General features: G+C 47.7%; 1 long non-coding RNA gene across 2 annotated transcripts; it reads right to left on the minus strand.

The window, feature by feature from the left end:
- Nucleotides 1-13171: 13171 nt before the first annotated feature.
- On the minus strand, nt 13172-23724 carry LOC149351795 (uncharacterized). Of its 2 annotated transcripts, none has more exons than XR_016290652.1 (2): nt 23347-23724; nt 13172-13242 (listed from the first exon to the last, which is right to left on the minus strand). It is a non-coding gene; the product is annotated as an uncharacterized LOC149351795 (long non-coding RNA). The 2 variants fall into 2 exon arrangements; XR_016290651.1 differs by lacking the exon at nt 13172-13242 and adding an exon at nt 19313-19891.
- Between the last annotated feature and the right edge of the window lie 550 nt (nt 23725-24274).

Below are 24274 nucleotides of genomic sequence, written 5' to 3' on the forward strand. Positions count from 1 at the left end.
CTGGATTTTCATGGCTGCTTAACTGCAAGGCCGGCGCAGCGCTGTTCCATCCCAGCCTGGCTGAGCGCGTCCAGCCGAATATATTTGTGGAGACCTGACGATGATTGGTGCCCACGATTCGTCTCCACATCTCCATCTTGGTCACTGCTCCCGGAGTCGTCGTCGTCGTCACGTCTGTAACAATACGTTTCCACGGATCTTTTTGACATGCAAGTCCTATACGAATAAATTATATTCGGAACTTTTTGTAAACGCTGCTTCTTCTGTACGTTTGAATTTAATGAGGTTAAAATTTCATTGATGAGGTTAAAATTTAACAGAAAATTAATTATTCTTTGTGTATGCGTTCATCAAGAGGAAAAAGAAGAGGTGCCATGTTCTTTCCTCGTGAATAAGTTTGAATGAACACCACACTCACCACTGTCGAAAGAATTCAATGGTTCTTTCTGCGATTTGTCCGGACTGTTAAGTGGAAAAATATACTGCATCTGGGCAGCAGACCTTTCGTGAAACGCTTGTTCATATGTGTGTAGTATAAGGCGTATGACGCGTAACGCTTATATGTGTGCTATTACAGTGTGTAATGTATTCAAAGATAAAATTTTTGCGAGCGTTTATCCCTACGTGTGCTGTTTTCTTTTCTGCCTTTCGCTACCTTATGCAAACGTATTTTCTGACGGTTAATGCTGGTGTTTTTTCTTCTTTTTTATAGATACTTAGTGCTTTGAGTCATGTTTATTTTGCGCACGGTATTCCACTAGTGGAAGGAAGCTTTCCTGCTCAGGCATGCTCACAAGCATTAATACTCATATGGGTCGGACATTATCAGGCACATTTATCTGGCTATAAAACATTATTATTGTAATTCCAAGAAGCAATCTGTTATATTAAGGGCGAGCATTTCTTTTATTGTATCAAATTCTTTTTATTAATAGCAGTCCTTTCGGGGTATTTTCAATCCAAGGCTAAAGCTAGGGCAGCCAGCTCGGGATGACAGTCGTCAACCGGTCAACACTGCTGAAACCACGCGGTAATCGAGGAGACAGGCATAGCGCAGGGCACTGATAGCGGGCGCAGCAGTGCGAACCGCAACAACGTAAAAGAAATGGTGAAGAGAAAGCAATCCGGACCTCCGGCGGGCACGCAGAAGCGAAGCAAGGCGGCCCCACCGAGCCGTCTTTGCTGGACGGAGAATCAGCAATGATAATGGGGAACCGAACGGGCCCGAAAGACGGGCGTCTTTCACTGCGGCTGCGTCCTTCATTTCGGCGCGAATCTCTCGGGCTTGGCGGCATGTCTCGTACACTCGTTGGCAGGCGTGGCCCGACGCACCGTCATCGAGGCGGGTGCCGCGGGGGCTCGTGAAAATGTGACGGACGCGTCAGCGCCGCTGTCCTCGCGGCTCTGACAGCCGCGCCACTCAGCGGGATAACCGGGGCTCTTTGCCGGCGCCGGCCGCAGTGCCAGACCCGTCCGCCGGCCGCCTCCTCTTCGCTACGCTCTCTCACCGGCTATTATTTTCTGCCACATTTTTCTGCTTGCATCGTAGCTTGTTTTGCCCTCGCGAAGGAGCATCTGGGCTGAGGAGATGGGACGAGAGGACGATAGGCGGATGTATGGTTGTGCACGTGGAAGGGGAAGGCTTGTACATCGCCTGTGTTGCGCACTAATGACGGTGACGGGACCAGGTCAGGACGACGTGGCGGCGAATAGCGTGCCGGTCCCGCCGTGACCTTTCCCGCGCGTCAAGCCGCGTGCGGGCCAATATTCATGCGGTATCCGGCCAGGCGCCGCCGGCGGTGCTTTATTGCTGTCAGGTTAAAAAAATCCAGCCAAGCGTGGATAGAATAAAAGGGGAGAAAATCTATGGATAGAATTATTTTCCTTCTCGCGACTTTTTTCGAGTTGGGATGTTTGCAAAAGTCAGTTAATTATACCTTGGAACGTTTGCATTATTTGCTCAGAATAATTCATACCAATGTCAGTCTCTTATTATCTAGAGTGAACTATATGTATTTTACTTAATAGGCATTTATTGGATCTGTCACGTCTGCGTGTTAAGTAAAGCCTCATAATGTTGCTAGTAAACCACTCATCACATCGAGGCTGAATAATGGTATCGTTTCGATTTTTTTCTCAATGGCACGAAGTACCCGAAGTCAGCTGAAGAGGCCAATCTCAGTGTTTGCGATGTTGTTGTTTTAAAGTATGGAGTTGCAGTGCGCATTTCAAACATCGACGCGCTCTATGAATGGAGAAACGCTCATATGTTGCTACCCATAACTACAGTTTAAGGCGGGCAAGTGTAAATCTTGCTCGACTAGATCAGTTTGTTTTGCAGACTCTTACAGAGCAGAACACTGACCCTGAACTTGTGTCATGCGCTATTCACTTGAAACAAATCAGTACAACTAATTTCAAGTATTAAGGCGATGTTGTTGCTGCATTCCACCTTGCAAACTGTACCTATACGTTATATGAGTGTACACTATATGCCTACAACGCCGGAGTGATCTAACACAATTTCCCTAACTCGCTTCCCCGACCTGGAGTGCTGCCTAACTTTGACTCGCTGGCATACCAGCAGACCAAGCGGTCCTCTTTCAGAGATCTTAATTTCATCTCCTACAATAAAGTTACTCTCTTTCTCTTTCTCCATGAGCGCATTCTTCAGAACACCGGTAATTGAAAAGCCGAAATTGCAGGTATGCGCGGTATCGCTCAACCATAGTTCTCATTTAGCTTTTTCAGCCTGAGCTTGTAAAAAAAGGCCGCTTTACATAAAAAAGGTCAGGCACTTCAAGCCTATTTTAATGCGGCGCCGGCAACTTCTCTCAGGCCGTGCACTAATAATATGAAGAAAAAAACGTCGTGGAAGACACCTAGTGCCAGTTTCGTCAGTTCGGTCGACAAGAGCAGGAGAGTGCTGTATATGCAGAAACTGAAGATCAGAGGTACGGAAAATACACACTTTTAGCTCGCGAACCGATACCACTGTACAGTCAATTGTCCATCCACTTGTCTAGAATGCTCGAACGGCGGGCTAGATATTGTGCATGTATGACAGTCGCTGCTGCCTGGTGGTGGAGCTGACAAAGCCTTTGAAGACACGAGGAGCTCAAGACGATCAATGAGGAGATGCATCTGGAATGAGGCCTTGTTTTGGGCCCTAGGCCACTCTTATACGACGCTAGTGCCCGATGCATCATTCGAGTGCTCTAGACAGGTGTGTTGACGGCTGCACAAGAGCAGACATCAATGGGACGGAAGTAACGTCCACCTGGTTTTCACCATAAAGAGCATGTGCTTCCTTTTTTGCAGGCTTATCGAAGACATCCCCAAGCAAGGCCAGGATAATGAAACGATTTTAACCCAACAGTGCCCTCTGCTTTGCCTATCTGCTAAGGCATCGCCACGCCACCATTATCGACAGAATCAGCTAGTAAGCGAAGTGGACACGAGTGGAAGATAATGAAATGAAAAGAGCTGTTATATGAAATTGGCAATTATAGTAACATTCGTTACATTATAAGTGACATTAACCAACATGCCTTGTAAAATATCCTAAAATGATATATCATCAGCAATAATGAAACAAATTCAACACTTGTTTTCTGAAACAGCGAGTTTCCAGCGAGTTAAAATTATTTGAATCAGCAGCTGGTTTTCAGGAAAAAATTGAGCCCTGTATACCGATATATCTCCCGTCCCCTATCCTTTATCGCTATCGATCCGTTCTGTATTCTGCCTTCCTAGTTCCTCTCCTGCGCATTTCCCCTCCGGTCGCTAGACGGCTATGTAGTTGTGATGCTCAGCTGCTGACCTGCAAAATGCGGGTTTGGTCCCGGGTCGTATTTCGATGAAGGCGAAATGCTAGAGGACCGTGCACTGTGCGACGTCAGTGCATGTTAAAGAACCGCAGTTGGTCGAAATTACCCGCAGCCCCAAACTACGGTGCCCCTCATATCCTGAGTCGTTTTGGGACCTTAGACTGCAAAAACTAAACCAAACCTTTTTCATTTGCCAGCTGCAGCTCAGCTGCTTATGATAGTAAATAGCAAGAAGCTGCTTCATCTGGCATCCACCTTCTCCTTCAGGTTTCATTTTTATTTCTATATTTAATAAATTTTTTAAATAAGGCACTATCACCACCAAAAATCCATCTGCACCTATTATCTGTCTGAGCTGAATCCATTAACCTGCTTTCCTACGGAGCAAAACAGGTGAAGCTCATTAATTTCGAAACAGCATTGCATTCCGCCTCTCATATGGCTCAATACCATGACTGACCGATCTTAATATAAAAGAACCGTCATTGACAGGACTACCAACCTTCTGGCGAAGGGTTACTGAATAGTCTCCCCGCTGACACAGGTTAAGTCTTTGCTGCAAGGCTCAGTTCAAAGGCCAGTCCGGTTTATTATTCATATGAAAATAATCAGTGACCTCCCTATCAGTGCTAGACTGCCGACGACTCTGTTATTTTCACTAAACTGCGACTCGAGCAAATTCAGGCCAACATTTCTGAATCAAAAGTCATGATACTTGGAAGTTTTTCTAGCCTACAACCATATTCCACAAAATCTGTCACCTCATTATTGAGCACGTCATTGCAGGAGCTATATGTGGGCGTTTACATTTTTCGGACGTCAAATGAAATAAACGCATCAGTGAAATAAATCTAAGGCGTGAAACACACTTGCTTATATCAGAAGACACTTACAATGCGCTTCACTGAGCATTTTGTTTACATTACTTTGTTTTGATGGAATATATATTCTGCTACATTATCTCCTAGTTTATCACTAGAAAGTACCTACTCCATTGAAGGATCATGTTTATGAAATGTACCATATAGCAGCCCCTACTCAGAACTCTAAGGTTACAAGAATTGCTGTAGCCGCCGCGTGGCTCAGGGATTATGGTGCTGGGCTGCTGACCTGAAAAATGCGGGTTTGGTTTCGGCCGCAGCGGTGGTATTTCGATGGAGGCGAAATGCTAGAGTCCCGTGTCGTGACTTCAGTGTGCGTTAAAGAACCATAAGTGGTCGAAATTATCCAGAGCCGTTCGCTACGGCGTCCTTCATAACCAGAATCACTTCGTGGTAGAGAGAGGGTGTGGTTGATGGTCCTTTGCGATCACAAAAATGAACAAGGGAGGGGAAAACCTCAGGTTGCTTGAGCCAACGTTTCGACAAGGGGACTTGTCTTCGTCTGGGCAAAGCGTTCATCATTGGCAGGGATTAAATAGGGCCTTCGCTCCGAGGAGGAAGGCCCCGGGGGTGGGGAAGGAAAGTGGTGTGAGAGGGGATGCGTGTCAGGAAGGGGAGGGAGGTGAACCTTGATTCGTTAAGCTGCAATAGTGGAAAAACTTATATCCGGGGGGTGTGTAATGAACAAAGGCTTTGAAGGGGCTGCGACGGGGGGAGGCGCTGTAGGACCTGAAAAACTCAGATAAGAGGATTAGTCAGCGTGGTACAGGGAAATGAGAAGAAGGCAAACAACATAGGCTGGCACTGGAAGGAGGGGCATTTCCAAGGAAGGACAAGGCAGGGGGGGGGGGGGGGGGGGGGAATGGCTCGAGTTCAGAGAAAGCCAAAAAGGTGGGGCGGAGGGGGTAACAGGAATGTCATGGTTTACGAGAACTGATAGTAGGGGATTAGGAGAAAAAAAAATCCCCTACTATCAGTTCTCGGAAACCATGACATTGCTGTTACCCCCTCCGCCCCACCTTTTTGGCTTTCTCTGAACTCGAGCCATCCCCCCCCCCCCCCCCCCCTGCCTTGTCCTTTCTTGGAAATGCCCCTCCTTCCAGTGCCAGCCTATGTTGTTTGCCTTCTTCTCCTTTCCCTGTACCACGCTGACTAATCCTCTTATCTGAGTTTTTCAGGTCCTACAGCGCCTCCCCCCGTCGCAGCCCCTTCAAAGCCTTTGTTCATTACACACCCCCCCGGATATAAGTTTTTCCACTATTGCAGCTTAACGAATCAAGGTTCACCTCCCTCCCCTTCCTGACACGCATCCCCTCTCACACCACTTTCCTTCCCCACCCCCGGGGCCTTCCTCCTCGAAGCGAAGGCCCTATTTAATCCCTGCCAATGATGAACGCTTTGCCCAGACGAAGACAAGTCCCCTTGTCGAAACGTTGGCTCAAGCAACCTGAGGTTTTCCCCTCCCTTGTTCAGAATCACTTCGGGAATTTAAACCACATAACTTGGTGCATAAAGTTCCTTTGTCTTGCGGTTCCAATTACATAGGTGGAACCGGCCGGTGCATAAATTAAAGATTAATGGAGCACAGCTGGATGGTCGCCAATTACAGGGACGGGAATCTTTCTGAGCATTGTCATGACTGCGAAATAAAGAATGAAGTGCACTGTAAACCTCTGTTTGAAGCGTGCAGGATGATATGTATGTACAGGAGCCAGGATATGAGGGAAATTATCGAAGCAGATTTGTTAAAAAAAGCTGGTTCATCATGTGCCAGTGCACCATCCATTTCCCTGAATGTCAAATAACCATAATTTTTAAGTGCCGCCACCTGATATTGGCATTTTCAGGTCAATGACGTCACGAAGCAGAGTGAGTATTATGGATTTGTATCAATAAACCATTAGTTAGAAGTGAGCGCTTGTGTTGCCTGCGTCCTTCATGTACTTGTTCGTGCGGGCTCGTAAGTGGTCTGCAACACCACATAAACCGACTAAACGAACGAAATCAATGCTTTGGCATTTTACAGCTTGTATCGCAGTTGTATCACATCTGATATGAAGCTAGCTCATAGCATTTTTCCTGAGTGAGACCACTCATTCAAAGCTCTGCCCATGTCCGTTCGTATTAACCCTCGACGCCTAACACCCCCCTGTTTAGCAGTTCATTTTCAAAATCAACTCACATCTGGCGCCATTTGCACCCAAAACAACAGCGCGTTATTCACAAACTACTCTTCTCCAACGACAGGCCATACTAATAGCGTTCAAAACTTTGTTGCGTGCTAGTTTTGCTTGTGTGTTGTTCTATAAATGTTAACATTTGTGAGAATCTTCCTCACATTCACTGCACTGTAGTTATTCTGAATAGCACCTTTCTGTAACGTCTGAGGGTGTCGTTGGGTGTCAGCCTGAATAAATATACATATTAGTAGCCGGCCATATTGGTTTATTTTGCTGCAGTCAGCTAAGGTGTGCATTTTCGGTACACACTTGCTCTCTAAGAGGTTTCAAGAATACATTCAGTGCAAGCCAAAATTTGCCTCTTAGAAGTGGATGTGTAACGAAAAAAATCACACAACCCCTCAGGCTACTTGGCCGACACCCCGTCAATGAGCAGGCGAACATTTGCACCGACTAGACGCCCCGAGCAAGAGCATGTGACACCTCGCTCTGGTGATGGCAAGGGGCGCAGTTGGGAAGCTATAGATGGAAAGTAAAACCGCGCGCTGTTAATGCGCTTACTTTTTTTTTCTTGTAACTGCCGTTAATTACCATCGATCCAGGTGTTTAGACGTCAGTGTGACGGCGTTAGCGGCAAGAGAGTGCCCATTAAGGAACCTGCCGAGAGCGCTGGTTTACTGCACGGATACCTATTGCCGCACCTACCCCACGGAGCCCGAGGTGAGCCGTCGCAAGTTCCCGAGAAAGACGGATCTGAGAGGAACTCTGTTAACTGAACTCAGAGCGAGCAAAAAACATCGGCATTCTTGAGCATGCAGAGAGCACCTGCGCGAGGAAGATTTGGTGAACGGAGCAGGAACCAAGGTTTCCGCTGAGTAGCAGACGACGCGAAGCGGGCGCGTGTGCTTTAGGAAGCGCTGTGTAACTAATGAACATTTTGTCACGCCCATTAAAAAAAAACGCATGCTTGCACTGTGGGTAATAAAGCCTTTTTGAAATCATTTAATGCATCTTCTGGTTCGTCCACGACGCCCTCAGTGTCACCTCATGCTCATAAAGTTAAAGGAACACTGTGAAGAAATAGAAGTAGGCCTGTATCGATTGATTAGCACGCTATAATGATTAGAAACGGTACATTCAACGAAAATGGAACTTTTGTGAGCCAAAAGACCAAAAAATGAAATAAAATATCGCTAACCCGGTCATTTTGACAAGGAAACTGCAGTTCCTAAAAAAATCTAACGCGGATCTGTGAGGCTAGGTTCACCCGCCATTCATTCTAAAATAGCTATCAGAGAGTCCTTTTCGGTGCGGACGCAACGAGTGTGAATCGAGTGGCGAAAAACTATTTAAAAAGCATTTTCTTCGCAATAAATGCGTCTCTTTCGGAGCCGCAAAATCATCTAAAGAGCCCGCAGAAGCAAAAGTTGGGCGGAGATCCCCAGTGCCACTTTAAGACGAAACGCAAAACTGCTAATCACAAGGACAAGCAAAAACCCAATTCGCTGATATGATAGAATACTGGCATAATAGGCTGCACTCAGAACAATAGGTCGCCCTGAATAGACCTCACTTATGGAGATGGACACGCACGTATCTAGGGCGAGCTCAAAGAAGGTTGAAAAAAAAAATTGGTATAACTAAGCTTACCGGCTTAGCACATTATTCAGCGAAAGCTGGTTGGAATTAGCGTCGTTTCCGGCAGGTAAGGTCAGTCGGCTGTATGCATGCAACGAGAACGGTAGCGCTGGCACAGGTATATTTACAGATATTTTATGCACGCAACGAGCCAGCCTGACACACAAGTAGCTACATGGCTTTGCACTTCTACCTCGCGCACTTTAGCTACTTGGATTCGCCTCTCTTTTCGAGCATGTTTAGTAACTTGGCTCTAGGCCTGTTTGTTTCCAGTACGTTTAGGTACTTGACTCGCCTCTCTGTTTCGAACTAGTTCGGCCACTGGGCTTCGCCGCTATATGAGCCAGCACCAACGCTAGCGGTGCGGTCTTGCACGTTCAGCTGGGCTATCAACCCGCTTTCGACTTTCTCGACGGAATGGAGAACATCCACTTCCGCTGGCATTGCGAATCTACGAGAATCCCACGGCGCATACTCATCACGAACATTCGTCATGGACTCTTCCTCGCCCCTCGTCAACGTGGCAATGAACTGCGCAGCTGCGTTTCCTGAGGAAAGGAAATGGCGTAGTATCAGTCTGATATCTCGGTGAACACCTTTATGGCAGCCGCAGCTGGCGTTGCGAGGACAGGAAGGAAAGACGCAGAACAGGGCCGGGGTTAAGAACGGGGGGAGGGGGGGGGGAGGCAGGAAGGTGTGAACGAAAGAAGAAAGAGAGAAAGAGGTGCCGCGGCTTACCGAGGCTCCGGTGGAGCTCCTCACTACGGCACCTCTTTCTGCCTTCCTTCTTTCACTCCCTCCTTTATCCTTTTCCTCGCACCTTGGTCTTTTGAGAGTTATATGGCCGGTTCAGACTGTCGTTCTCAGCACTGTAGTGCATAAGTTGTTCTCCGCAGTCGTCCTTTAGCAATGTCGCTATTACGCTATGTCGCTATATCGCTGTGTCACTGCTCTTTTACGAGCACAGTTACCAACATTTGCTATTCGCAGAAAAATCGCTAGTCTAAAGTTTTTTTGTCAGCTTTATCACAGTATGTTCAATCTGGATTCCAGCTTGTTCTTCCGACCACCCGGAAGGCTGTCATCGCGTACTAACCATCCCTTCGCAGTTATGTCATACATGCCGAGAGTTGATGTCTATAAGTTTTCGTTTCTGCCTAAAACAATTAAGAATGGAATAACCTTGACCGACACGTATTCAACAAAACTTGCTCACTTGAAACTTTTGTAAAAGAGCTGGAACTGTGTTGTACTGACTGACTATACCATTCCCACCTTGTAACAGCCCGCAAGGGCTAACAATATTTGTAAATAAATAAATAAATAAATAAATAAATAAATAAATAAATAAATAAATAAATAAATAAATAAATAAATAAGCGACATTGAACATGCGTCATTCACAAAGCTAACTTCGGAGATATCGTGAACGGACTCTCAGAATAAACAGTAAACGATGTTTTTTTAAACTCGTTTAAGCAACATCTCGCGCATGTAGTGGGTCATAGAGGAATGGTTTATTGGTTTATTGGGGTTCAACGTCCCGAAGCAACTAAGGCTATGAGGGACGCCGTAGTGAAGGGCTCCGGAAATTTCGACCACCTGGGGTTCTTTAACGTGCACTGACATCGCACAGCACACGGACCTCTAGAATTTCGCCTTCATCGAAATTCAGCCGCCGCGGCTGCGGGATCGAACCCGCGTCTTTCGGGTCAGCAGCCCAGTGCTGTAACCACGGAGCCACCGCGGCGGGACTCCTAGAGGAATTCTCTGAGGCTTTAGAAGCCTGCCGCTATGGAAGGTGCCTACAAATGACTGTGTTTGCTAGTTGGCAACATAGCACCATTGGGCTCCGCTCTTTGCGATGGCTTAGTGGTTTTTGCGTTCGGCTACTGAGCTTGAGTACGCGGGTTCGAACCTGACCGTGGCGGCCGTGCTACGATGGAGGCTGAAGGCGCCCGTGTGTTTTCACTTTCTCCATTTGACGGGAGAGAGTGAACAGTGGGAGTGAGACGCCGCTTACTTTTGATAAACGGAACCGCGCTAACTGCCTTGCTTCATGGTGGACACTTCAACCTCAAAAGCGTTACGCGTTACGGCTACCGTTGTACACCCTAAATTGCTTATACAAAGCTAATACAGCTTTCGCTGTAAAACTGTATTTCGCGTCAATATTTTCTTGAACGAAAGGGCGGTATGCAAAGAACAACAAAAGTATCCCATACACCCTTTCAAATTCCCATGACCAGCAACTTGAAGGTCTCGCTAGTGACGAAGTGCGTTTTTGGTGCCGGTACATTGCGACACTATACTTCGTCTTACAACTCCCTCGCAGTGCAGTGGAAGCTGCTAGCCTGAAGCGACCCCTTCTAAACTGGAGCGATTGCCTCTTCAGGGCGTGAGAACGAGACTCTTGCGGCAGTCGCCGTCTCTACCTTGCAGCTTACACTTCAATGTGTTCTAGTTATGAAACAAATCTGCACGTTTGGTTGCGTGCGCTATGTGACATGTTATACACGACATAACCTTTCAAAAAAGCATTGCTTTTGACGTTTGCATGGCGATGACTTTGGGAGCGGCCGATACCCCAGTCTAGCGAAACGCCGTGTATAGGACATTCGAAGCCTGTTTAATTTCTTGCTCGGCGTAGGTGATTTTGACAGCGAGCTACTGAACTCGTTGCACGGCAACTCACCAATGCTTGCTTCCAATAGGTCCCTCAGACACTGTTGGAATTCACCGATGTCCATGGGAGTGCATGGGCGTACCCATACCCAGAAATAGCCGTTAATATAAAAATGTTAACATACCCAAAAATAGCCAAAAAAACAATTTTGTCTGCGAAAAATAATTCGACGGAGCTTTCTTCATTGTCCGTTTACGCCCCTGCCTTATGCTACCTTTGCTTCGGGAACTGGGTGAGTACTAGTATATTGGGCGGAAAAATTTTTCCTAGCGGTTAATTTTGTACTTAAGCTAAAATAGCCAACGTGGCGGTCCATGCCGTATTGATTATTACTTTCCCGAGAAGCGACAACAATAGAGCTCACGTGTTCTGGAGCGAGGATCCCAATCCTTCTCTCACGCTAGCGTACACCGTGGATGGCTGGCGATGGCCTGCGGACTGCGCGGAATACTCATGATAGTCAACGAGAAAGGCTGCGGAATCACGAAGCGCCTTTCAGTAGGAGCAGCTATGACGGTTTTGTCCCATATTCACAAAAGCCGTTCGCTTCGCAGCAGTCGCTCACAGTGGTTAGAGCGCTCGACTGTCGAGCTCAAGGACGCCGCTTCGACCCGGCCACGTTTCGATGGAGAGGACGAGAAAGGCGCCCGTGTACTGTGCGATGTCGGTGCACGTTAAAGGACTCCAGGTGATCGAATTTTTTTTCTGGAGTCCTCCACTGTGGCGTCCCTCACAGCCCATGTCGCTTTCGGACTTTAACCCTCATATACCATGCCATCAGAAAGCTGCCTTAGCTGCTTTGCCTGGGAGCAGGGGCCAGTCCGCATCTGGAGACAGTAAACTGTTCTAGTCGTCAGAGCCCCGTTTTATATTTTCGCTCAACTACTGGTATAACCGCTATCTATGACATCGGGGCTGGTGGGCAATACGCAATGTCTGTTGCTGGCTCTCCTTACAAAAATTGCTCTGTCGTTTTAGTGATCGTTTAGTGTACTTCCGTCAACACACCCAAAAACATGGCAACAAAATGGCCGTACACCTTATTGTTGCCAAATTCTTGCATAGTGGCACATCTTTTTGTTGACCAACTGTTGAAATCGGTTGAGTTGACAAGTTGTAGTCCTTTTGTTGATGCGACAAACGCGACATTTTTGTCTTACTACAGTATTCAGCCACTCATTGTTCCTTTAAGAAAATTCACCTTACGAAGCATCGAGCACTTCCAAAGCTCGAAAGCCTCTCGCTAAAAATCGCGTCTTTTCCACGCGCCAAGCTGTGACGCTATCAGACGAACCTATCGCTCGAGCTGTTGACAGGGATCGCGAGCCCACTCTCGGCGTTGTGGAGCGTTCTAAATCTCTCCATGGCTGGCCAAGAGCGACGCTCAGCCAAGAGAAGCGGCACTTGATTAGGAAACTTGGGCGAGGGTGATAAAGACCACCGACGTTTCCGACTACTTCACAAGTGCTGCTTCGAAAAATGGGTTTCATCACTTGATATGAAACTATACGATGGAAAATATTATAGACAGCGTCGGTATAGGGCTTTCCAAGGAATATTTTCACCGTTTCTACTTTTTACGACGCCCTGTTTGTTACCCTGAAGTGGGTATAAATGCTCTCGTTCATTGTCCGCCGGCGAAGGGCTCTCAGCGGATGAAAACAACTCCCTTATTAAATTTGCGCCGCCGGCTTGAAATCCGGCTATACAATGCAATCAAGAGCTCTCGGCTGTGATCTCGACCTTTGAACTTTTCCCACGCGACGCTTAGCGCGTGCTCGCTTGACGGCGCACGTACGAAAACGTACTCTTTGCAACGCAGGAAGGAACGAGGGGTAAGAGAGTTGAGAGCTTTAAAAAGGCAGCAGAACTTGTAAAGATAAATATGAATTCCCTCACTGGAAGTTGTCATTTACATCGCTCCTTATCTTTCACAGTAGGTAAAAGATGACATACTGGGTGGGTGGGGCCCCGCTTATATTCGAAGTAACCTCTTGACTCTTGCGTCAACGGTCTCAGCGAGCAATCTGCAAGAGAAAAAGCGGTAGAGTGCGTTAGTCCGATTCTATAGCTATTTGGCTTTTTGGCCTCTATTGCGTTACGTATAAAGATAGGAGTAAGCGCTATTTTTTTGGCTGCTTTTTACATTTTTATGGATTTCACTTTTATGAATTTATGCGACCCGTTCTTGCGCCTAATTCGTGGGCGAAAATGACGAGGATTGACTTAATACCTCATGTCACTCTGTTCGATTTCGAATTGCCTCCTCGAATAGAAGACAGGCATACAAGGTATTTTTGCGAAACACACTAACTACCCTTTCAAAATGCAAGTAACGGATATTTACTAGATGAATGTCTTTCGCGAAGCAAGTACACCTATGTTGCTGAAAAGTCTCATTTACATTGGTATGTGGATGACTCGTGAAGGACGTGTCATGCAATTCAAGAAGTGCCACCGGCACTGAGGACGTGCCCAGACACTTCAGTGCGAGCTCTTCACCACGGCCGGCACATTCCTATGCGCAGCCCTTTCCCGTATGAACGGAAATCGTTTTGCTTGATGCGGCCATATAGAGCAAAATCCCGAAATGTGAATATCCTACTACTAGCTTTGTTTAGGCGAATTTCTTATTTTTCGTGCGGCATTTTTTAAGCCGATCAATTTATTGAAGAGGTATCACCGTTAGAAGCAGGATGGATCGTTCGAGTCGTCAAGCACCGTTGAGCATTTGCCGGTATACCGGAAACGAAAAGAATAAAAACAGGTTCAACGGTCTAAGGCAGTGCATGCTTGGAGGTTCGAAATTGAACGAGAACGGGGCAAAATCGAAAGCTACTTGAGAAGCAGAATAATAATAATAACGGAGACTATTCCAGCAAGCGCCGTCAGCTTTTCAGAGAAACGCTTATGCTCTAAGCGCCGATGAGAATATCTACACCCGACAGCTCGGCGGTCAGCCGGAAGTATGGTCAGTGGCACATGAGGTGATCTCCGCAAGCAGCACGAACGCTCCCCCTCGCGTCAGTGAGTTTTCTCGTTAACCTTTTATCAGATCACAGATATGGATTAACAGAAGCCGATAAGCGCCGTCAACGTAGTGAGCTCACTGGTTTCACTGTTTGCTGGTGCGATCATGCTAGTTATTGTCACCGTGAAGACTCCCCGCACTGTGACTACCTGCAGCCTACTCAATGCTGCACACTCTGAGTGAGGTTCAGTTTCTTAACTTCCCACCGGAATCGATTTTCAAAGTGCGCAAGCGTGCGCAATTTTAGTTGAATGCTCGAAACACTAGAGCCCCAAACGAAAGATTTTCCAGGAAGGACTTTCCCAAGAGTGAATTCGCTTTAGCAAACAGTGCATTGGTAAGTGATCAAACGTTTTCATTTACCTCGCAAGCCTCTTTATTGCAGTGCTGCGCGTTTTGTGCAGATACACGCTCCGACAGACAAAATACTGGACTATGCTGTCATATAATGACTCTGCGCTGTGAGCCCTCTTTAGTGGCTTCTAATAAGTTGTCGATGCTACGACTTCTATGCTGAGGTGAGGTTCCCGCAGAGACGTCATTAAAAACTTTTTATGTCGCTTCTGGTTTACTTTTTTTTCTGGACCTCGACAGCTGTTAGTATCTCATTCCTGAGGTTGCATCTGCGTGGCCAGTGGCGTCCGCAGAAGAGTGAGAAAAAGTGATGGACTCAGAAGAAGAGATGCAAAAGGAAGGCGCGAGGTGGTGAAAGGAAGCAGGTGGAGAGAGAGAAAGGCAATGCCTACTGGTCTCTTCGTCATTGTTTTGTGTGTTTGTGCGCCGGGGGGGGAGGGGGTCAGGCGCTGCGCGTTGGTCACCGCCTCCGAGCGTACGCCTTTACTTCTCTCTCTTCGGTGCATCCTTTGATAACTAGCTCGATATGATGACATCTCGCTCATGGAAGAATAAAACGCTTGAGCAATACTCTACCCTTGAGAATGATGTTCAGTGCCTCACATAACTATCGAGATAGCGGACCCTGCTACCAAAGAAGTTCTGCGGTGAGCACGAGATCAGAAAAGGAAACGCCGAGCCCGGCACGAGAACTTTAATGCGAGTAAAACACTGCGCGTTAACAGTGCACCCAGGGACAGTAATTATTTCGTACTCCCACACATCGGCAGTCTTAAGTGTCTCTGTCGAATTTTCTTGTACTTAGTACCGGTTCCTGAGAGGCCGGCGCCCATGTCTTAGTCCTTCATAAGAGTATGCATCACGACAGCTAAGGAAGCGGTCAGTAATACTGTTGCTACGCGTGGTCACGCGCCACACGCGAGCAAGTATGCAGATGTATCTCGAGGTTTTTAAAGGGCGGGCATCGGTTCAGGGACACGTCGACAGTCTTAAGTGTCTCTGTCAAATTTTCTTGTACTTATTATCGGTTCATGAGAGGCCGGCGCCCACGTATTAGTCCTTCATTAGATTACGCATCACGACAGCTTAGGAAGCGGTCAGTAATAAACTGTTGTTACGCATGGACACTCGCCACACGCGAGCAAGTATGCACATGTATCTCAAGGTTTTTAAAGGGCGGGCATCCGTAAAATGCATTAGTCGCTGCTCCTTGCACTAGTCGATTAAAAGCATTTTGTTGTTTCCCAAATCAATACGTCTTACGGGGAAAACAAATTTATAAAAGAATTGGTGCATTAGTTTACCGTCACTGGTGCTTGGCGATCGGTGCAAAGATAAAAATTGCATTACTCAAAGAACAAACAGCGACGCGTAAATAGAAACTTTATCTGAAAATGCTTCGCAAGTGTTTCAAGTGAAACATTTATCGAAGGATTACATTTTCTGGGTGCGGGGCTATTTTCTTACGGGGAAGAGAAGGAGAAACGTGCCAAGAGAGCAAGCGCGCATACACTACTAGGTTGTTTGCAAACTCAGTTAAAGCTGTTTACGCAAGCATTCTTCGCGCCTGACGCGCAGTTCTTTATGCTTGGCAGTGAGGCGTTTTCATTTTTTTATTCTTGGAGCCGGTGCTTCTTCATTCGAAAATTCTCTGCTGGATTTGGCGACGTAACACGGAGGAAGCGAAAAAACAAGCGGTTGTCGCAGCAGAACGGTTGAATATTCTATTATCGTTTTCAAAATGGAATGGTTTACAAGGCCTTCCTTTCGTTATAGTCTACCTTGGATCCAGTAACCAAAACTGCTACCCAGTACGTTTCCGAGCCTCCGGCCGGGAGACACACCTTTCAATGATGAACACATTCTCAGTGCCTAACTTGTTTACAAGAATACTGTGTGTAATATGCCTGTGTTAGGTGTTCAACATAAGCTTCTATTTTGGGGAGGGCGTCTACAGTCGCGGACTCTCCTGAGTTCTAAGAAATCGTCTGGCTATCAAGGCGCAGGTAGCAGTTATGACGGAGAGTTTGCTGAAAAGAGGATAACTATATTGACGTCGCCATTTAGTGAGAGCGATCCTCAGCGTGATGTGCGCTGTTTGAGGGACTGATATATACTCACAAAATGTTATGAAATCAAAGAAAAAATATATTCGGAAACAGTCCACGTGAATTGCCCGTAGGAAATTGATAAAAATTTAGATGAAAGTTGCATTCTATAGAGACAACAGTAACAGGAAGATGTGAATCAACTGGAACCAGAAACACTTTTCTGGCGAGTCTAGTTTTGAATCAGGATGCGGCTAAAGGTATTATCGGCAAGGAATGAAATTCAAATTCAAATTCAAATTCAAATTTATTTAGCATCAACAATGATGTTACAAAACTCTATGCTACGGAACGCGAACGCGAACAAGACATCTAATACGTAAGAAGACTGAAGACATAAGAAGTTCTTCGCCAGGGGAAGCTCAATACTTTCGGAGGGTAACTTCACTTCGAAAGCGCGAACACTCTTACCCTAAAGTGTTTATCAATCGCTCTTGTATCTGCTCTTCAGGAGGTAATATGTTGGGGTTCTAGGGTTTCACCTCAGTTTTCATGTTCGCGTTTAATTTGTTGCTGATAGCACATCGAACGGACCCAGTACATATTTCTCCCGAGTGCGTCGGACGGATCCAACCGCTGCTTTTCAAAGTTGTAGTTGAAGGTGCTTCGGTCGGACCCGGAGCTTTTTTTTTTTTTTTTCCTAGTACGTCGGTCGGGTCTGACCCGTATTTTTCAAAGCCAAGCCATTTGATTCTCGCTGGGCAGTCTGCTCGCTTTTGTTCTTGTTAACCTCATTTGGGTCACCATCTACGAGGATAGTATACCTTTGGTTAAGGAATGTTTACTCCCTACCCGGATTGAGGCAATTGGTGTTCAGTGTGCGTACTTCGAGATCCCAGCACTTAACTGCTTGGTTTGCAACGCGCATGTCCTCCGGTTGAACCGTTTGCCACACATATAGTTTCATTGCAGCATGCGAAGTGCTAAATTACTCCTGGCTATTTGCATGCAGACATGAGGCACATATGTGACTTTCTGCTGTGTGCGGAAGTCCGCTTCATGAATGCTGAAGATTTCCTAGCGGCGAGTTGTTTTCTCCAGCCGAGGATGAGTGCACAACGAATCTATGCTCGCGAGTGGCGACGGCTGAGTGGGGTCCATTCGGCTTCGGCTAACCTCTAACCCGGAGGGGTTTAAACTCCATGAACGCGAACTTTCGCAAGAAGACAAAGCAGCGGTCTGGGCGTTTGCCTAGTCTTCCATAAACAACGTCGACCCGCAAGCGCATCGTCCACGCATCCAGCTTCCCGGTTGGTCTCGTGCATTGTGGTGGAACACGCTTTCGCATGGGCAGGCTCGCCGGCCTGGTTGGCTTGGTCGTTGCCGCTGTATACCGGCGTAGGCCTGAAATAGATTCGGCGTGCTCCTACCCAACAATTCTGGACAAAAGCATTTTAGAACGGAAAAGTGTTTATGAATACTATGTTTTCATATACTGTAAGATTTCCCTATAACAACCAATATATCCGCAGATCTGCCGTCGGCAGGCTTGAATTTTTTTGCTAACGCCAAATGCGTTCCCCATTCGTTTTCTATGGCAGACTTAACTGCTCGATGCGAGCGATGGAAAAAATTTAAAAGATTTCGCTACACATCGGAAGAATGAACCACTACCTTAAAAATTTCCATAACAGTACCTTACAATTTTCCTATGTTCAAACTTTTTGTCCGAGAAAGTTGGACATGTTTTGCCATGGGTCCGAGGCAGAATCTAAATTCCTATTTGCATGACGAACATCCTACTTGCCCTGTCTTCCGGTTAAGAAGAGCTACCATAACATTTCTTGCGGATAACCAAGTATCACGGAGGGTGCTGTGCACGGTGAGATGCGTGTTGTGCCGGGTAGGGGCGCCCGATCCCCAATACGTATCCCTGTGCTTCAGAGGTCGCTGCAGAATCGCAGACGGCGCCAATGATTCTGATAGCTTGCATAAATTACGAGCACATCAAGGTGACAGATTGCGAGACTGTTTATTGAGTGCAAAGCGAAGGCACTGCGCGAATGTGTATCTGGACTGGCGTACGTCGCGTAGTTTGCATGCAACCGCTCGCCGCGCGCAACCGCTCGATCTGCGTCATTTGTAGGAGTGCCGAGATACAAGAAATGGCGATCGAACTTATATGTGCGGCTCTAGAAAAGTAGCGAATATAACGTCAGACACAATTGCGTTCGCTTTGCGCGGAAGAGGGCGAAGGAAGCGGTATAACGGCCGTACGTTGGACGTGACTATAGCCTTAGGCTTACAGGGACGTCCATCATGCCTTTATTGACAATCGACTGGGTCCATTGGACGTGTATTTAAAGAGAAGCTGGAACGGTGTTTTGGCAATTCGAGGTTATTCGAGAATTGGAATCTGTCAAGCTTCTAAATAAAGCATGCAAAAAATAATTCTCGATTAAAACCGGGACGATGTTTATGCTTCTCCTCTCTACGTTGGAGAAGTGCGAGGAAACTCGGCAGTGCCGTCATTGTTGCCGAAATTTCAGATGTCCATTCCTTACGCCTGCATGCTGCTATGCGTCGTCAGATGGCGCCAAACAATGCATCGTGAGCTTCACCTTCGATGGTGTTTTCGCTGGAAACGTAGTGTCGTGTTTTGTCGGGGACAGAAGACGAAGGCCAGATGGGTGGAAAACCGAACGTGGTTTATTCCATCACAGCTTGTAGTGGAATGCCCGGTGGCCGAGCAGCGCGGCTTATCTTATAGCCAGCTCTCGCGATCGTCGCGCCGCCGCTATCGCTCTAGCCGCGATGATTACACAACACTCCTCCCCTTTTATTTAGAGGGTGCAATTGTATCCTTATACAATAGTTAAAAGCCAGCTTCGTATCGCTCGGGTGGACGGCGATTTCTTGACGGGTAGCGCCTTCCAAGAGCCGACGTCTCGGATGTAGGAGCGGGCGCCGGAGGGACCTCGGGAGGCTGCAAGGGCACCGGCTCCTCTGATGCTGGCTGGTCACCTGTTTGGTTTGGAGGGAAAAGCAGGAACCCCTCCACGTTGTCTACGTCAGATGACCCTGGTGTCACCTTAGGGCTTGTGTTACCCAGCAGCTGGTCGAGGAGCCGACGCCAGATGAACTTGCCTCGGGGCGTGCTCACCAGGACTTTGTAGGAGACTGGTCCAGTTTTCTTGAGGACAGTTCCACGAACCCACTTCGGGGAGCCTCTGTAATTGCGAACTAAAACACTGTCATTAATGCAAAAACAGTCTCTGTTGCTTTTCCTTTGCTGCATTTGGGTGAACTGACTGCGCATCATCTTCCCCTCCACCGTCGGCTTGATTGCATCCAGCTTAGTACGCAATCTTCTACCCATCAAGAGGTTAGCTGGTGCCTCTCCTGTCGTAGGATGAGGTGTATTTCGGTATGCCAACAAAAATTTATGAAGTGCCACTTCGACAGATTCACCAGGAGGTGATTTGCGCAGAGCCGACTTTAATGTTTGCACAAAACGTTCAGCCAGGCCATTTGTGCTTGGGTGATAAGGGGCGCTCACGACATGTCTGGCCCCGATGTCCCGCATGAATGCCTTGAACTCTTCGGACACCAGTTGTGGCCCATTGTCGGACACTACCGTCTCTGGCAATCCGAATCTGCAGAAAAGTTCACGCAAGCAAGCAACAGTACGTTCGGACGTTGTGCTCCGCATGACGAACACCTCTGGCCACTTCGAGTGGGCATCTACTACCACTAGAAATGTGGTTCCTCGAAAAGGCCCCGCGAAGTCCAGGTGAATTCGCCTCCATGGTGCGGTCGGCCATGCCCAAGGATGCAGAGGTGCCTTACATGGTTCATTACGTTGTTGCTGGCACGCTTGACAACTTCGTACCCTTGTTTCCAAATCTGCATCAATTCACGGCCACCAGACGTAGCTGCGAGCCAATTCCTTGCTCCTAACGATTCCAGGATGACCTTGGTGCAGTTCGTCGAGAACAGACTCTCGAAGGGTAAACGGGATAACAACCCTCATGCCATACATGAGGCACCCTTGACACACGCTGATCTGCAAACGTCTGTCGAAAAACTGCTTTAGGCTTGCATCTCGCAGGTACGATGGCCAACCTGTGCTAGTAAAATGGAGCACCTTACTAAGCATCGGATCACGTGATGTGGCACGCGCAATCTCTTTGGCGGATAGGGGCATCGACTCCAGACGCAGTGCATAAAATGATTCCTCGCCTTCGGACGTGCCGTCTTGCTGGCCCTGGAGAGGGAACCTTGAAAAAAAATCTGCCTCTGCGTTGTCACTGGACTTTTTGTACACGAGCGAGTACTTGTAAGCAGACAAAGTGACGGCCCATCGCTGCAAGCGTGCTGCCGCGATCGGTGGAATGCCTGTCTTCTGCCCCAGGATGGTTTGTAACGGCTTGTGATCCGTGATCAATGTGAAACATCTTCCATAGATGTAGAAATGAAACTTTTTGACTGCAAAAATGATGGCAAGTGCTTCCTTTTCTAGCTGACTACTTTTTCTCAGCGTCATTTAATGTGCGCGACGCATAAGCGACCGGGCGAGGGCTTCCATCGTCCGCAACATGAGAAAGTACTGCACCCACGCCGTACTGGGAAGCGTCACAAGCCACTTGCAAAGGCTTATCGGGGTCGTAATGCGCCAGTATCGCGGATGACGCCAACGCATTTTTGACTTCCTCGAACGCCGCTTGGCACGATGCATCCCAGCGCCATGGATGATCGCGACGCAGCAGTTTGTAAAAAGGACTGGCCAGAGTAGACAATCGTGGAACGAACTTCCCGTAGTAATTGACGACGCCCAGAAACGACTGCAGCTGCTGCTTGCTTGTGGGCGCGGGAGCTTTCGTCAAGGCTTCTATCTTCTCTGGCGTTGTGCTGACACCTGCTGCGCTGATAACATGACCAAGATAGCGCAGTTCTTTTTGAAAGAACGAACACTTTTCTTTCTTTACTCGAACCCCGCGCTTCGTCAACCGCTTTAGGACAGCTTCCAGATTTGCAAAATGCTCGTCTGCCGTCCTTCCAGTGATGAGAACGTCATCCAAATAGCAGCTGACGCCTTTCAGGTCTTTCAGCATTGTGTCCATAATTCTTTGGAAAATGGATGGTGCCGATGAAACCCCAAACGGTAGCCTGTTTACCGCAAAAAGTCCTTTATGGGTATTGAGTGTCAAGTACTCTCTTGACGACTCTGACACCACCACCTGATGATAGGCTCTGTTGAGATCAATCTTAGAATATTCTTGGCCCCCTGCGAGCGCCGCAAACAACTCATCGACTCTCGGCAGTGGGTACCGGTCAGGTTCAAGACAAGGATTTAGGGTGGTCTTGTAATCACCGCATAGTCTTATACCACCGTCCTTCTTTACTACTGGTACAACCGGTGTGGCATAGCTGCTCGTCGCAACTGGTGAAATGACTCCCATGCCTTCCAGCTTATTAAGCTCGGCCTCGACCGCAGGTTGTAATGCAAAGGGCACACTTCTTGCCTTCAGAAACTTCGGCACGCTACCATCTTTTAGCGACAACTCTGCTCTTTCTTCCGAAATTGTTCCCAGTTCGTCATTAAACAAACTCTGGTATCTGTCTAGAAGTGCGCGTAGTCTGGCAGTTTGACTCGAACAAGCAGAACCATCTGACCTGAAAATAGCGTTGAGCTCGAAGATACTGCTCCAATTGAGTCGGATGGCTTGCAACCATTGTCGACCTAGCAGCGGAAGTCCCTTTTCTTTCGTGATGTAGAGAGGTAGCTGGGCCCTCTGCTCTCCGTACTGCACGGCCACGTGAGCGACTCCAACAGGCTGGACTATGGCTCCCTGGAACGTCCGCAGCTTCAGCGTCGTTGGCATGACCTTGATTGAAGGAAACATCTGCCGAAACTGATATAAAGACATGACGGACACAGTAGCCCCTGTATCCAGCTCCATGACCAAGGGCCGCCCTTCCACGTGCACAGAAATTTTTATCGGAGCCAGACCAGGCGAAATAATTTCCTTCATGCTTACAGCAGCTTGAACGGGAACCAACATCTTCATCGAGTTTCGCCGCGCTCCCTTCGTCTTTTGCTGCTTGCTAGCTTGGCACACCCTTTGAATGTGTCCTTTCTTATCACATTTGAAACAGGTGGCTGCTATGTGCGGACACAGTCGGCTTGCATGCTTCGCCGACCCGCAGCGATAGCAATTTCGCTGCGTCATATCGCTTTCCCCAACGGCTCTGACCTTGTGAACGTCCGGAACGCCCGTATCAGAGGCGTGCGCCTCTGCTACGCTCTTTTTCGCTGCTTCCATGGCTAGCGCTCGTTCCACGGCTTTTTGAAAGGTTAGCTTGTTATCCTCCGTGAATAACACTCGCTGTATATCTTCTCTGCGCAACCCGCAAACAAAACGGTCCCGCAGCGACTGATCGAGTGCGGATTCAAATTCACATGTCTGTGCCAATTTCCGCAACTGTGCAACATATTCCGAAATCGATTCAGTCTCGAGTTGCGCTCTCCTGTGAAATTTCGCGCGTTCACTAATTACCGACGGCTTCGGTGACAAGTGGTCGCCTAGAAGTTTCTTTAGCACGTCGAAACTTTTAGCTGACGGCAATTCCGGCGCTGTCAATGACTTGAGGAGACTGTACGTCTTTGGGCCTACGAGACTCAAAAAAGCGTGTACCTTGTCGTCCTCGGGGATACGGTTGACCAGAAGAAACGACGTTAAGCGTTCCTCGTACGACGGCCAGTCGCTCGTAGACTCGTCGAAGGGCTCGATGTGTCCCAGTCGACCCACGATTTGCGTCACTGCTCCCGCCGCTGCCGAACCATCTGTTTCCATGTCGGCTTGCTGTAGAACTGGTCAGAATCCCATCCTCGTCGCCAAATGTCGTGTTTTGTCGGGGACAGCAGACGAAGGCCAGATGGGTGGAAAACCGAACGTGGTTTATTCCATCACAGCTTGTAGTGGAATGCCCGGTGGCCGAGCAGCGCGGCTTATCTTATAGCCAGCTCTCGCGATCGTCGCGCCGCCGCTATCGCTCTAGCCGCGATGATTACACAACACGTAGTGCCGTCTTACGTGACGTCATTATCGAGGCCTCTGCCCATCGCTGTGTACTTCAGAGAAGCTGAACGCCGACGACGACTTTATTTGGTGATTACGCCACCATTTCAAATGCTAGAGCAAAACGGTTTCACAGGCTTTACTTGCACATTTTGCATATTCGGGCACCTTAAACTCATCGAATTCTAAAACCGCTTCAGTTGCCCTTTAAAGACTTCGTTGAACTTATGACGGCACTGATTTCACAAGAGAGTGGCGAGGTAAAACACGTAAAAAAAAAACGTACGACAGCAGTCCAAAGCTCCAAAACCTTTCGCCAACGTCGTTGGCAGCTTTGCGCAATTAAGACGAATTATTTGTTTCCAGTCATCCCGCACTAGATTTGATTCCTTAGTAGCCAATTGCGCAGGAGGCTTGGAGGTGCCATTTTGGGCATTTGTATTTGAATTGTGACTACTTTTCACCGCACCGTCTGTGACGTCATGGTGCTATGATTCTGTTTCTTTTTTGCTGCGATCTGCATAGACGCCACAGATTTCACAAA

The sequence above is a fragment of the Amblyomma mixtum genome, chromosome 3 (assembly GCF_055824585.1).
Source record: "Amblyomma mixtum isolate Tamu chromosome 3, ASM5582458v1, whole genome shotgun sequence".
NCBI classification, from domain to species: domain Eukaryota; kingdom Metazoa; phylum Arthropoda; class Arachnida; order Ixodida; family Ixodidae; genus Amblyomma; species Amblyomma mixtum.